Genomic DNA, 15469 nt, shown 5'->3' on the forward strand with positions numbered 1-15469 from the left:
TCGGGCGGCGTATATAAAGGGGCGGGGTGGGGTGGCTTGGAGGAGGGGCAAGGCGGCGGCGGTGGAGGAGTCCGTCTCGGACTCTGTCCGAGTCGGCGGCGGCGGCGCGCGCAACTCCGCGCGGGAGACGGCGGTGGGGCGGTTGGGCCGGCCCGGCTGGGTTTGGGCCCATTCGGCGCTTGGAAGCTCTCTTTTTTTTAAATAAAATTCCACCGGACAGAAAATAAATCCTAGAAAATAAAATAAAACTTTAAAAATGCCAAAACAAATTTTCACCATCTAAATAAAATATTTAGAACGAGATGAACATTTTCTTGGCCCTAAAATGCAATTTTGAAAACGTGCAATTTTTCTAATGCAAATAAAATCCAATAAATGATTTTAATATTTTTCCTCTAATATTTCAGTTATTTTGGAGAAGTCATATTATCTCCTCTCATATATTTTATTATGAAATATTTTTCGGATAGAAAAATAATCAAAATAAAAAATCCTTGTTTCATTATTTGATAAAAACCAAATATGTAAACCGGGATATCCCCAACTCTCTCCGAGGGTCCTTGAGTTGCTTAGGATTTCGAGGATTGCGGAACGAAAATGCAATAAAATATGATATGCATGAATGATCTATGTATAACATTCAAAATTGAAAATTTTGGATGTTACAATGGGCGACTCGGCTAACTGTTTCTTGAGTTCCTCAAACGCCTCATTGGCAGCATCACTCCGAACAAAGTGATCTATTTTCTTCATCATCTGATATAAATGAATTGCTTTCTTGCCAAGGCAGCTTATAAACCGGCTCAAGGCCAGAATGCAACCCGCCAGACGCTGACCATCATTGACACATGCCGGCTTAGAAAGTGAGGTGATAGCTTTACTCTTCTCTGGGTTAGCCTCAATGCCCCGTTCTGAGACCAGGAAGCCTTACAACTTCCATGCAGGTACACCAAAAACACACTTGGCCGTGTTAAGCATCATCTTGTTAACCCAGAGATTGTCAAAAGTTTCTCTCAAGTCATCTAGGAGGGTCTCCTTCTTCCTAGATTTAACCACAATATCATCGACATAAGCATGAACATTACGCCCAATCTGACAGTTAAGACAATTCTGAACACAACACTGATAAGTCGCATGAGCACTCTTGAGCCCAAAAGGCATATGAACATAGTACAAAGCCCTAAAAGGTGTGCTAAAGGATGTCTTATATCAGGTTTTACTACATTTTGATCTGATGATAACTAGAATAAGCAACCCGGAAGCATAAGCTCTCACAACCCGCTGTTGCATCAATGATTTGGTTGATTCGGGGAAGAGCAATTGGATCAGCTAGCCAAACCTTGTTAAGATCTGTGTAATCAACACACATACGCCACGTGCCATTTTTCTAAACTACCAACACAGGGTTAGCCAACCAGTCAGTGAAAAACTTCCACGATAAACCCAGCTGCCAAGAGTCGGGCTACTTCTTCTCCAATAGCCTTATGTCGCTCTACATTGAAACTACGTAAGAACTTCTTGACTGGCTTACATTTGGGATCCACATTAAGGGTGTGCTTAGAGAATTCTCCCGGTACACCTGGCATGTCAGAAGGTTTCCATGCAAAGATGTCCCAATTCTCACGGATGAACTCCATCAGCGCGCTTTCCTATTTAGGGTCCATGTTAGCCACCACAGTGAATTCCTGAGATGAGTCGCTAGGAACAAAAACCACCTATTTAGTGTCAGCAGCGGAATTAAATTTTAGCAGAGGGTCCTACTCAATACTGGGCTTCTTTAGAGGGGTCATATTGGTCGGGTCAACGTTGTCCTTATGAAATTTGAGCTCCTCATTAGCGCAAGTTGATTCTCCATAAGCCGCATCTCCTTCCTCGCATTCCAAAGCGATTTTCTGATCACCATGAACCATGATAGTCCCGTTTGGCCGTGGCACCTAAGCTACAAATAAATATAACAAGGGCGAACCATAAACCAAGCATAAGCCGGCCGACCAAACAGAGTATCATATGTACTCTTGATCTTCACCACTTCAAACCACAAGGACAATGTCCTCTTATTACGATAATCACCAATAGCTAATTCCAATGAAATCTTCCCCACTGGATATGCTGATTTGGCAGGGACAACACCATGGAAAACTGTAGATGATGGCTTAAGGTGCTTAACCGTCAGATTCATATGACAAAAGGTATCGTAATATAAGATGATGATACTGCTGCCACCATCCATGAGCACTTTTGTAAACTTATAAACACCTACTTGAAGGGCTACCACCAAGGCCAGATGACCCGGATTCTCATTCCGGGGTGGGTGGTCCTCTCAACTCCACATGATCGCATGCTCTGACCATCATAAGCATTGTGGCACTGCCGGCTCAACACCGTTGACAGCACGCTTATGAACCTTCTAATCTCGCTTGCGAGGACTTGTGGTGAAAACATGGTACTGGCTACCATTTAACTGCTTTGGATTACTCTGATATCCTGATTGATTACCTTGCTATTGGTTACGCGGACCAGACTACTGGTTATAGCCACCCTGGTGACCTTTACCTAGATAACTAGAATTTGAGCCATCGCCACCAAAGCTAGACCCCTGAGAGCCGGATCCTGACCCGCTGAGTGGCCCATTATTATTGCCATTATTCGGACAAAGTCTGTTGAACTGGAGGAGTGGAGACAGCAGGGGGCAAAGAGGGGGCAAAAGATGGTGTAGCTACTGGAGCTGAGACTGTAGCTCTAGATGATACTAGTACTACAGCTGATCTAGGCATAGTTTGGAAATGAGTAGTCATGGGAATGCCATCACCAGGGATGTCCTCATCATCACTAGAAGCTCATGACCTGGCTTCATCAACAACACACTTAAGGCTCTCAATCGTGGTTTGAACATCTATCACCTTGACATCAAAATCATGAATCTTAATTTCAACAATCCTTTCAGGACTCTTCCAGTTATCTATGATGTTGGCCAGAGTCTGCTCGATCCTCTTAGTAGGTTGAATAAAATATTGCATCTATTCAGTTTTGGTCTTGAGCACAGGAGCTAAGGGAGCACTAGGCCCTGAAGTACTTGCAGCCTCTGCGCCTGCTTGTGTTGCGGCTGAGGTAGGATGAGAAGGATCCATCATCATGGTGTTATCCTCAAACTCATGCTGAAGTAGCAAATGCTCATGATCTAGCAGAAAGTTCTTGTTTGCACCCTTTGAGTTGATAAGCACCTGAATATGCGGGGCAAAACCACATGATCTCTTCTGGTCAGCAGTTGTCCTCTTGATGGTTTCCACAATGAGATCCATGACCTTGAATATTTCATGTTTTTCAATATGATGCAGCATGTTAATGGAGTGACCTCGAGTCATCCTATCATCTCCTAACTTAGGCATAAAAGTATGCCTCGTGATAGTGCTGGAGGTAGGAAATTCTGCCAACAAATGATAAATAGAGCCAAGCTTGTGAGATTCATTGTACTTCTTAGGAATCTCCATGTACATTTTAGCCATTGAATTGTGGTCCATCTTTGGCTTAGCATACACATCAATGTCATCTTCACCAGCTTCAGGCGCACCAAGCAATGTGGCCCAATCAAGCATGCTAGACTTATACTTGACTCCTTCGTTCATCCAAACTATATTTCCATTGGGATAGAAGTGAGCTATCAGTAAAAATGTATGACAATCTCATCACTCCATGCAGTCAGATTCTTTCTAATGAGCTTGTCAACATCAATGGTCCTGATATCCTCATGAACGTGGGTGAATTTTGTCGGAGTAGGGGCTCTGGGGAACCAAGAAGGTTCGAACACTAGGGTGCGCTCACTGCCTCCGCTAAGCCCTATCTCGTGACTCACTACCTCACGGTGATACTCCGGCGTGCTCGAGCTAGGGGAGAAGAATAGTGGACATGGCAGTTTACCAAGGTTTCGGCCACCTTGTTGTGTAAGACCCTAATCCTGCTCTATGGTCGGATTCCCATGCAAGGGAGGATTAGTATGAGAATACAAGTGGGGAAATGAGCGACCTCGGGAGGGATCCCTCTCTATGGTGGCACTCGGTCCTTAATTATACTAGCCTTGGTCCTCTTCCCAGGAAAACACATTGCAGGACCGGTTGCCACAACTGCCATTTTCATAGGGGGCAGGGTTGCAGCTTATCCTGACTAAACATGGTCTTCACCTGCAAAAGCCACCTGCCGTGACGCACCGGTGGGCTCGATGATGACCTCCGTCCTATTAAGCCCACCCTCTTGGTCTTCTCGCACCGAACGTGTGTCACAGCCCTAGAATAGTTGCATCTACATCCATGCATCATGTTTAAATTCAAAGGAAATTTGAATTGGGGATGACCAAGCCCTAGCACTAAATCAATTCAAATAGGTTAAACTTAAAATATTTTCAATGAACCCATAATGCCCTTAAAAAATGTTCATTATTTATGGAAAAAGGTGAAAACCTTAACCAGAGATGATTCACATTTCTTTATGGAATTTATGGTCTCTGAATTAATCCAATAAGTATTTGCATTGGAGTTATAAATTCCTACAATTATATTTTTAGCTCCAATAATTCTGAAACATTTTGTGGGTCTCTGGAATAATCTATTTAGACCCCACAATAATTTTTAGAAGCTTGAAAATTGGTTTTGTTTGAAAGCCAAATTCAAAACAGATTGAAAATTTAGAAAACAGAAACAAAAGAGAAACACAAAGAAGAGAGAGAACTCACCTGACCTTACCTGGCGGCCGAGTTGCTAGGCCCAGCCCACCGCGACTTCATGTCGTCTTCCTCCCCTCGCCCGAAAGCAGCTGCTATAACCGTGAGAGAGCGCCCATGCAGGCCGCAGGCTCCAGCTCCTGCTTGCCACCTCCTACCTCTCCCTCGCGCTTGGAGGCGCCCAGAGACCCCCTCGACCCTCTCTCACTCTCCCTCGAGCTCAACGCCCTCCTCTGCTCCCCCTCTCTCTCTCTCGGTAACCGAATGCACTGGAGTGCGCCGCCGCAGAACACCACACCCACAGCCGTCCCCTTGCCCCGTGGTTGTGTTCCCGAGCTCCGTCCAGACATCAGCCACCCCTCCGTCGATCCATGAAATGTCGGACTCCCTGAAGCCTCGCCATCACTGTCGTCTTCGTCAGCACGGACGACATTCGCCATTGCCGGATTTGCGTCGTTGAGGACGCCCCCGAGCCCACTGACCTTCCCTGTGTGTTCGCTGTGAGCTCCTGCACCCCTTGCCCCTTTCCCTATCGACGAATCCATCCTCTAGCCGTCGTTCGCACCGCGACCGAGGTCTGGCCGCCAGCTAGCTTGCCGCTGCCAACGCCACAGTGCACCCTAGCTGCTGCCGCTTGTTGCGCTGGATGCGAGACAGCCTGGACTTCACATTCATGCCATCCGCCGTTGATTTGGTCGCCGGAGGAGCATTTTTGACGCCCTCCGCCATCACGGGCATCGCCGGCGATGAGCCACGGGTCAACTCCGGCAAGTTTGACCCTGGTTGACCGGATTTGACCAACCGAGAAGTCACTGACATGTGGGCCTATCACCCCCAGATTAATTAAGTTAACCACCAAAATTAGCACTAATAACCACTGTTAGCTAGATGTGACACTGACAAGCGGGTCCCACTGGTCAGGTTTGACCTGGACCGCCCAGTTGACCTACTGACGTCACAGTGATGTAATGTTGATGCAGTAAATGTTTCCGGGGTTTTAAATAAATCAAAAATGATTTATTTATTCCAGGAAATGTTTGAAACTTCTAAAATTCATAGAAAAGCAACCAGAACTCCAAATGAAATAATTTATATATGAAAAATTATCAGAAAAATCGAATCTATCCATCTGTACCTTTTTCATGCATGTTAGAGAAACTTTTGGCTACTGTTCAGGACAAATCATATGAATGACATTTAAATAACCACATGTGGAGTTTGAATTTGAACCTTTGGTTCAATCCAGCTTCATTTAATCTGGTTGGTAGTTGCATTAGCTCAAATCATAGCATATTGCCATGTCATGATCATGCATTACATTGTTGAATTTCATTGATTGTGTCCTCTCTTGTTTGCCGGTGTTTGTCCCCTCTTAGTAGACGTTGCTTCAACAATGTGATCATTGACACCGATGAAGAGCTATTGCTAACTTCAGAAGTACCAGGCAAGCAAAACCCCCTTGTTCATTCCGATACAATCCCACTCTCTCGCTCCTGCTCTCTTTTACTTCATTAGGAGAACAATGATTCAACTGTTACATGCTGCGGTAGTTGAACCCCTTTCCTTTGCATGACCTGTCTTTGCCACAGTAAATAGTTGAAACCCACTAGCATGAGTAGGAGTTGTTTGAGCCATGATGTGCCTACTCATTCATGCTTATTTGTCATGCCTCAACTGCCCGAGTCAACTCTAAGCAGTAGCAGGGATGACAAATAAGCATGAATGAGTAGGCACATCTTGGCTCAAACAACTCCTACTCATGCTAGTGGGTTTCAACTATTTACTGTGGCAAAGACAGGTCATGCAAAGGAAAGGGGTTCAACTACCACGGCATGTAACAGTTGAATTGTTGTTGTCCTAATGTAGTAAAAGAGAGCAAGAGCAAGAGAGTGGGATTGTATCGGCATGAACAAGGGGGTTTTGCTTTCCTGGCACTTCTGAAGATAGCAATAGCTCTTCATCGGTGTCAACGATCACATCGTCGAAACAACGTCTACTGAGAGGGGACAAACACCGGCAAACAAGACAAAAACAATCAATGCAATGCAACAGTACGATGCATGATCATGACTTGGCAATATGCTATGATTTGAGCTAATGCAACTAGCAACCCGATGAAATGAACCTAGTTTGAACCAAAGGTTCAAATTCAAACTCCACATGTGGTTATTTAAATGACATTCATTTGATTTGTCCTAAATAGTAGCAAAAGGTTGTTCTAACATGCATGGAAATGGTAGATTGATAGATTGGATTTTTCTGATAATTTTTCATATATAAATTATTTCATTTGGAGTTATGTTTGATTTTCTATGAATTTTAGAAGTTTTTAACATTTTATGGAATAAATATAACATTTTTTATTTATTTAAAACTGCAGAAACATTTACTGTGTCAACATTACGTCATTGTGATGTCAGCAGGTCAACTGGGCGGTCCATGTCAAACCTGACCAGTGGGACCCACGTGTCAGTGTCACATCTAGCAAACAGTGGTTGTTAGTGCTAATTTTGGTGGTTAACTTAATTAACCTGGGGGTGAGGGGCCCACATGTCAGTGACTTCTTGGGAAGAGAAATCCGGTCAATCGGGGTCAAACTCGCCGGAGTTGACCCGTGACTCATCGCCGGCGACCCTAGAGATGGCGGAGGGCGTCAGAAATGCTCCTCCATCGACCAAATCAAAGGCGGATGGCATGAACGCGAAGTCCAAGCTCTCCCGCATCCAACGCAACGAGCGGCAGCAGCTGGGGTGCACTGTGGCAGTGGCTGCGGCAAGCAAGGTGGCGGCCGGAGCTCGGCCGCGGTGGGAACGGCGGCTAGAGGACGAATTCGAGCCGGGGTGCAAGAGCTCACAGAGAACATGCAGGGAGGGTCAGTGGGCTCGGGGCGTCCTCGACGGTGTGAATTGGGTAATGGCGAACGCCGGCAATGGCAATGAAGACGGTGGTGATGGCGAGGCTTCAGGGAGTCAGGCGTTTCATGGATCGATGGAGGGGTGGTTGATGTCTAGACGAAGCTCGGGAACATGACCACGGGGCAAGGGGACAGTTGTAGGCGTGGTGTTTTATGGTGGCGCACTCCGGTGCATTCGGTTGCTGAGAGAGTGAGAGAGGGAGCAGAGGAGGGGGATGAGCTCGAGGAAGAGTGAGAGAGGGTCGAGAAGGTCTCTAGGCGCCTCCAAGCGCGGGGGAGAGGCAGGAGGTGGCAAGGAGGAGTTGGAGCCTGCGGCCTGCGCGAGGGGCTCTTTCGCAGCGACAGCAACTGCTTTGGGGCGAGGGGAGGAAGACGACAGGAGGTCACGTTGGCTGGGCCTAGCTACTGTGCTGCCAGGTGAGGTCAGGTAGTTCTCCCTCTTCTCTCTGTTTCTCTTTTGTTTCTAATTTCTAGTATTTCAATCTGTTTTGAATTTGGCTTTCAAACAAAACCAATTTTTATGCTTCTGAAAATTATTGTGCGATCTAAGTGGTTTATTCCATAGACCGACAAAATGTTTCCGAATTAATTTAGCTAAAAATATAATTGTAGGAATTTATAACTCCAATGGAAATATTTATTGGATTAATTTAGAGACCATAAATGCAATAGAAAAATGTGGATCATCTCTGGTTAAGGTTTTCACCCTTTTCCATAAATAATGAACATTTTTAAGGGCATTCTGGGTTCATTGAAAATATTTTAAGTTGAACCTATTTGAATTGATTTAGTGCTAGGGATTGGTCATCCCCAATTCAAATTTCCTTTGAATTTAAACATGATGCATGGATGCTGATGCAACTATTCTAGGGCTATGACAACTCAGCCCCACTAATATAAGAATTTCATCCCGAGATTCAAGACGTGAGGTAAGAAGATAGAGGGGACACAAGGCCAACACAATCTTCACGATTCAGGTTGCACTACATAAGGACGTTGATTCTTTGCTTCATGTTGATCTTGATAACCTTGCTCTCGAGATCTTCATTCAACATGACGATGCTCCCAAAAGAGAGGCTACCAAGAATAAACAACTAGGTTGTCGGATCCCACACATACCAAGCATTTCAATAACATACACACAATATGCTCGATATGTGCAAATACAACATGACATCACAACAAAACTCTATGACTCAAAGTATTTATTCATAAGGCTCCGAAGAGTCATACATAGTAAGAATTACAATCATGGGTCACATGACCCAACATACAGAGCATACAGGCAACGGAAGCATAACATGTCTGAGTACAGACCAGTACAAATGAAAAAGGCTAAGAAGGATGCCTATCTACATGACCCTCCCAAGGGTACAAGATCGTAGCTGAGGTAACAAGAACTTCGAAGTCCACGCGGAACTACTAGTGAGACTGAAGTCTCTCTGCAAAAACATAAATTAAGCAAACATGAGTACAAATGTACCCAGCAAGACTTACATCAGAACTATCTACATATGCATCAGTATCAACAAAGGGGTTGTGGAGTGTAAGTGCAGCAAGACAGCTTTGACTCAGTGGCTATCCTGTACTAAGACTGCTGGTAAATCTTTTGATGTGGCGCACACAAGTCCACATATTCACCATATGTCACACCCTAGCTAGTTCATGCATTAGAGTGTGCATCATGTCTATTCTTTCATCAGAAACCTGAAATGGGGATGACAGAACCCCCAGCCCCCTCTGAAACCAACTAGGGTTTACTAAAAACTTTTTCAATGAACCTGAAATGCCCTTCTAAAATGCCCATCATTTTTGTCTTGGTTTAGAACCTCTGCCAGAAGTGATGCACATTTTCCTAGGCCATCTTAGGGTCTTTGAATTAAATCATAGATATTTGAATTGGGCATTTAAAATTATATAAAATATTTCAAATGCTCAAATATCTCCAAACTAAAATGTTTCATGTTGGAAATAATCCAACTATGGACCAGGAGTAGTTTGGTGATTTTAGGAGTTGCCTAAGTATTTTTAATAATTCAACAAAGTTGCAGAAGTATTAAAAAAACAGAAAACAGGAGAAATAGCAAAACTTACCTGGCGCCCAGCACCCGGCCCACCTGTCGGCCCAGCCCAGCGCCGCTCCAGCGAGCTGCTTGCCGGCCAGGCAGGCAGGCAGGTGCCCGACGGCGGCCGCAGCGTGCGCCACGCAGCTGGCCGTCGCCCTGCTTCACCTCCTCGCCTCGTGGCTGGATGGATGAACTCCACGCCGCGCCGTGAACCCCCAGGACACCTCCATTCTCCCCCAACTCCTCTCTCTCGCGCTCCCCCACCATGGCCGACGCCATTGCCGCCACCCCCTCACCGTAGCCACGCCCTCCGTCAACCCCACACCGTGCCGCCGTGTCCAGGAGCTCCGCCACCCTCCTCTCCTTCGAGCAAGCTGAGCCCCAGCGCTCGCAAGGCCCGAGTACACCGCATCGACCTCGACCGAACCACCGTCGCCGGAGTTCCCCTTCAACGCCATCGTCGCTCCGGCCCGTCCCCGGCCGCACCAAGTGCTTTGTCGAACTCCCCGTGAGCTTAACCATCTTCCCCTCCCTTCTTTTCTTGCTCCCGAGCCATGTAGCGACCTCCCGGAGCTCAACCGCACCCGAGGAGTACCGTGATTACCCTAGCGAAGAACCATATCAGTGCATCGAACCATCAGGCAAGCAACCAACTATTTGATCATATCGATGCAATCCCATGTTCTCGCTCCTGCTCTCTTTTACTGCATTAAGACAACGCGTTTCAAACTGCTGTGTGCTACGGTAGTTGAACCCACTTCCTCTGCATGACCTGTCATTGCCACAGTAACTAGATGAAACTCACTAGCATGTGTAGGAGTTGATTGAGCCATATGTATGTGTTGTTCCTACCTTGCTATGCCTGCTATGCTTAGAGTCGTGTCAGGTCTGGTTCGTCTAGGTGATGAGCTAGAGTGAAATGATTATGTCAGTAATGAGAGTGATGTGGTGAACACAATTTGGTAAAGGTATCGATGAGAGGCCATGTAGGAGTACATGGTGGGTTGTTTCATTGAAGCCGACCTTAAGCACTGAGATCTGTATGTGTGATTTAAGATACAGCTACTACCATGCATTGGGCCCTGAAATATGACCCCGCTCGACTTCTTATTCACCCTAGTTCTCTGTCCAGGAGTTGCAAGTAGTTTCTGGTGTTTGTAGCCTACTGGAGGCCGTGGACAGCGCTGACCGTAGGGGTGGGCTGTGATGCGGTAGGTACGTGGCCGGGAATACCGGGCACCCGTTAGGTGTCACGGAACCCTGTACACATCGTTCGGGGCCGTATGGGAAACCTCGGCCGGACTCCCTGCGGATGGAACCTGGATAGGCGATAAACCTGGACTAGAGACTTAGGTGTTTAGGTAGGTCGTGGTCTACACCCACGTCGGCTTTCGCTTGAAGTCTGCCGAGCACATGTCGTGTGCAGACGCTAAGTGGTGGAAACATGTATGAAGAAGTACACCCCTGCAGGGTTATCATGATCTATTCGGATAGCCGCGTCCGCGGTAAAGGACTACTTGGTTGCCTATACAGTTCATAGACAAGTAAATGGAAACTACTAAAAGCCTCAAGATAAGTGTGAGTGCCGAGGATGGCTCTTCCATAGGAAGACGGAGGTGGATCCTCGGTAGTGTATTGGAGTGGTGAGTAGTGGACTCGTGTGCGCAAAACCATTTCAAAATGGAGTCTCGTAGGATAGCCTAGCCAAGAGTCAAAGCTGGCTTGCTGCAACAACTCCACCAACCCTTCTTGATAATGTGCATGTATGTAGGATCTGATGTAAGTCTTGCTGAGTACCTTTGTACTCATGTTGCTATAATTTACATTTTTTACAGAAGACGTTGCAACCCCTTCTGATGGGTTCTTCGTAGACGTTGACATCAATGAGTAGGCTAAGGCCCAAGTGGTGATCCTGAGCTTGTGAAGGACCACGTAGTATAGCTAGGCTTTCCAAGCCTCTTTTATTTTACTAGTTGTCTGTACTCAGACAAGTTACTTCTGCTGCTGGTTTGTATGACTGTATGACTTGAATGTTGGTTCGTGTGACCCGTACCTATGTGTATGTTATGTATGGCTCTCTGAGCCTTAAATAAAGTACTTGTGTCGTAGAGTCATGTTGTGATGCCTTGTTGTATTTGCACATATCGAGCATAATGTGTGTATGATTGAAATGCTTGGTATGTGTGGGATCTGACTATCTAGTTGTTTATCTTTAGTAGCCTCTCTTACGGGGAAATGTCTCCTAGTGTTACCACTGAGCCATGGTAGCTTGCTACTGCTCTGGAACACTTAGGTTGGCCGGCATGTGTCCTTCTTCGTTCCTGTGTCTGTCCCTTTGGGGAAATGTCACGCATTGAGTACCGGAGTCATGTTAGCCCGCTACAGCCCGGTTTACCGGAGTCCTGCTAGCCCAGTGCTACAGCCCGGACCCACTTGCTGATGACCGACATGTTCGATGATGGGTCATGGATGCCTGTCCCTGTAAGTCTGTGCCACTTTGGGTTTACGACTAGCCATGTCAGCCCGGGCTCCTTATCATATGGATGCTAGCGACACTATCATATACGTGTGCCAAAAGGCGCAAACGGTCCCGGGCAAAGGTAAGACGACACCCGTGGGAATACCGTGCGTGAGGCCGCAAAGTGATATGAGGTGTTACATGCTAGACCTATGTGGCATCGAGTCGGGGTCCTGACAGCGTTGGTATCAGAGCCGGACTGCCTGTAGGTTCTCCAAGCCAAACTGGTCGATGTTGAGTCTAGAAATTCTTTAGTTATATGTAGGGGAATTGTTTGTGGGTTGGAACGTAAGTCTCTTTTTACTCCTTTATCTTATGACATTCTGATCTGAGTCAGTCTATTCTTCCACCGGGTGTTAAGGAATTAGGATCTTTTCTCTCTATCAGGTTCACGTGTTACTAATCAGTAGTACCTTATAGGTTTGTTGGATACAAGCCTAGTTCAGTTCCACTACCACATTATGTTGCTAGGATGGACTCAGAACTGTGGTATGATGTTGTTGAGTGTGTATGAAATCCTTTGTCAAATGTCTCAAAATCCTTTTTGAGCATTTACAGCTGTTATGCTGTCGAAATTTTGCTAGAAATTCTAATGCCTTTGCATTATGGTTGTGCTTTCAGATGGCCACTTGCGACCTCAATCAAGTGGTTCGCCTGACTCGATGCCTAGATGTACCCGGCCATACCGCCATGTTGGTCAGGGTAATGACTGAGGCTGGATACCGTTGGTATCCTGAGTACACGGTCGAAGAGCAATTTCGAGACTTTAATCAAAGCCAGTATCTCTGCACTGTCAGGATATTTCCATCTTATCCTGGATCCACCGAGCCCCTTCACTGCTCCTATGGACTCAGGGTTACTATTGAGATGGCTGTGCAGGATGCCGCCTACTCTATGATGACCATCATGCGAGTCAAGATTGGCCTATTTCGGGACTCTGATTTCCGGTATATGCCAGCATCACTTCCGGGAGAACAAGGGTATCTCCAGGCTATCTATGCTGACCCCACTCAGGAGGATTCACGGACTCGCACCACTGCTGAGATGCTCAAGGATAAGGACCGTGAAAATCGGGCCTTGAGGCTAGAGCTTTTCAATACCCGTGCTGACCATTGGGCCACTTTGACTCGGTTTGCACCGGCTGTGCAAGCTGGATATTCGGATATGCGCGATCTCTATCCTGTGAGATCTGCCCTGCCAGACGTGATGGGTTGGCGTGATGTAGGAGGCATCACCTCACCCCGCGGTCCCCGCAGGCCACCGTCTGTTGGTCCAAGACCTCATCCTAGCCCCTATGGTCCACAAGCTCCGCGAGATCGTCTGTTTCCGGATGATCATGTTGAGCTTCCAGGCTACGGAGGTGACTTCTACGAGGACTACTACGGATTGGCCTGAGTTAGTGGTAGTATCACTAGTTCGTACTAGCTGTGTCGTCTATCGTCCTGCGTGACTCGTGGGATATGACCTAGTTTGTACCGCTTTCCGGAGGTGTAGAAAAATAATGTATAGGAGCTTGGGATGCCTCCGACGTGATGTAATCTTCCTTTCACCATAATAGTACCTTGTTTGGTCTTGTACTAAACCTTGTATGGTGTTTATGATGATGGAATAAAGGAGCAGTTTCTGTATCTACCATGTCATACGGATGATCATCTTGCATTCCGAGTTATTCCTTACATTCTGTATCCTATGTCGGAATCTTATCATTCTGACTAAATCATTGTCTTGTTTACCTAGGATGGTCAACACGCGCAATAACCCTGCTCCTCAAGAGCAGGCCGAAGGCAGTGAAGTCAGGAATGCAAATCTGCCTCATCCTCCTTCCCTAGCCGAGGTTATGCTGGAAGCCGAGAGAAACAAGCGGGAGACCAACCGTTTGTTGGAGCGTATTGAACAGAACACAGCACACCATCAGAGAAATAACTTGGTGTCACTCAGTGATTTCATCAAGTTACATCCACCCACGTTCCACCACTCCGTCGAGCCTCTCGACGCTGATGACTGGCTTCGCAGTATTTCTCACAAACTGCGTTCTGCGCTAGTAGCTGAGGCTGACAAGGTCACCTTTGCTGCATATCATCTTGACGGCCCCGCCAGTCTATGGTGGGAGAATTATGGATCTATGCGCCCAGCGGACCATGTCACTACTTGGGCTGAATTCAGCGAGGCTTTCCGTGAACATCACATTCCGGAGGGTCTCATGGACCGTAAACGTGAGGAATTTTGCAGTTTCACTCAAGGCCGACTCTCTGTGGATGCTTACAGCAGGGAGTTCGGTAACCTCGCACGATATGCCACTAAGGAAGTTTCTACTGATGCCAAGAAGCAAGCAAGGTTCCGTAAGGGACTTAGTCCTGAGCTTCGCCGCGACCTCCGTCTGCATGAGTGCACATCTTTTCAGAAGCTTGTTAACAAGGCCATCAGTGCTGAGACTGGTCAGACTGATTATAACGCAACACGCAAGCATGGCCGTGACGTGGGTTCCTCATCCGGTGCTGGCCCTCAGAAGCGCCGCGTGTGGGTGCCTAATACTGCCCTGCCACCCAGGTTCACACTGAGGCCATCCTTCCAGGCGCCTCGCCCCGTTCAACAGTTTGCACCAGCCAAGCCCTATGGTGGTCCAACCAACAATGCTCCTCCACGCACCAGTTCCGTGACTTGCTTTAAGTGTGGGGAATCTGGCCACTATATGCGCGAGTGTCCCCAGACCAACCCCAACCAACCTGCTAAAGCTGTTGGCCGTGGCAAGCCGACAGGGAAAGTGTTCCACGCCAAGCCGGCCACCGCTACACGTGGCCATGTCAACTGTATCTCTGCCGAAGAAGCTCAAGAGGATCCCAACGTCGTTCTCGGTACGCTCCTTGTTAATTGCCACCCGGCATCTGTTCTTTTCGATACAGGAGCATCTCATTCATTTATATCCGAGAACTATGCTCGCTTGCATAACACCGCGTTCTGTGACATGCCATCCACTATGGAAATTTCTACTCCCGGTTCTAGATGGCAAACCTCCAGGGTAAGTCATGGAAATGAAATCCAAGTCGATAGACTTGTTTTCCTTGCATCTTTGATAGACGTCAAATCTTCAGATATTAATATCATCTTGGGTATGGACTGGATGTCAGCCCATCATGCCAGAATTGATTGCTTCTCTAGGACTGTTCAACTCACCCATCCTTCGGGGAAGATAGTCAATGTCTTGACCTGAATAGCCAAGCGACAGTTATATTCTCTTAACGCCAGCCCTTTGCCAGACCTTG

The sequence above is a fragment of the Triticum dicoccoides genome, chromosome 4A, assembly GCF_002162155.2.
Source record: "Triticum dicoccoides isolate Atlit2015 ecotype Zavitan chromosome 4A, WEW_v2.0, whole genome shotgun sequence".
NCBI classification, from domain to species: Eukaryota; Viridiplantae; Streptophyta; class Magnoliopsida; order Poales; family Poaceae; genus Triticum; species Triticum dicoccoides.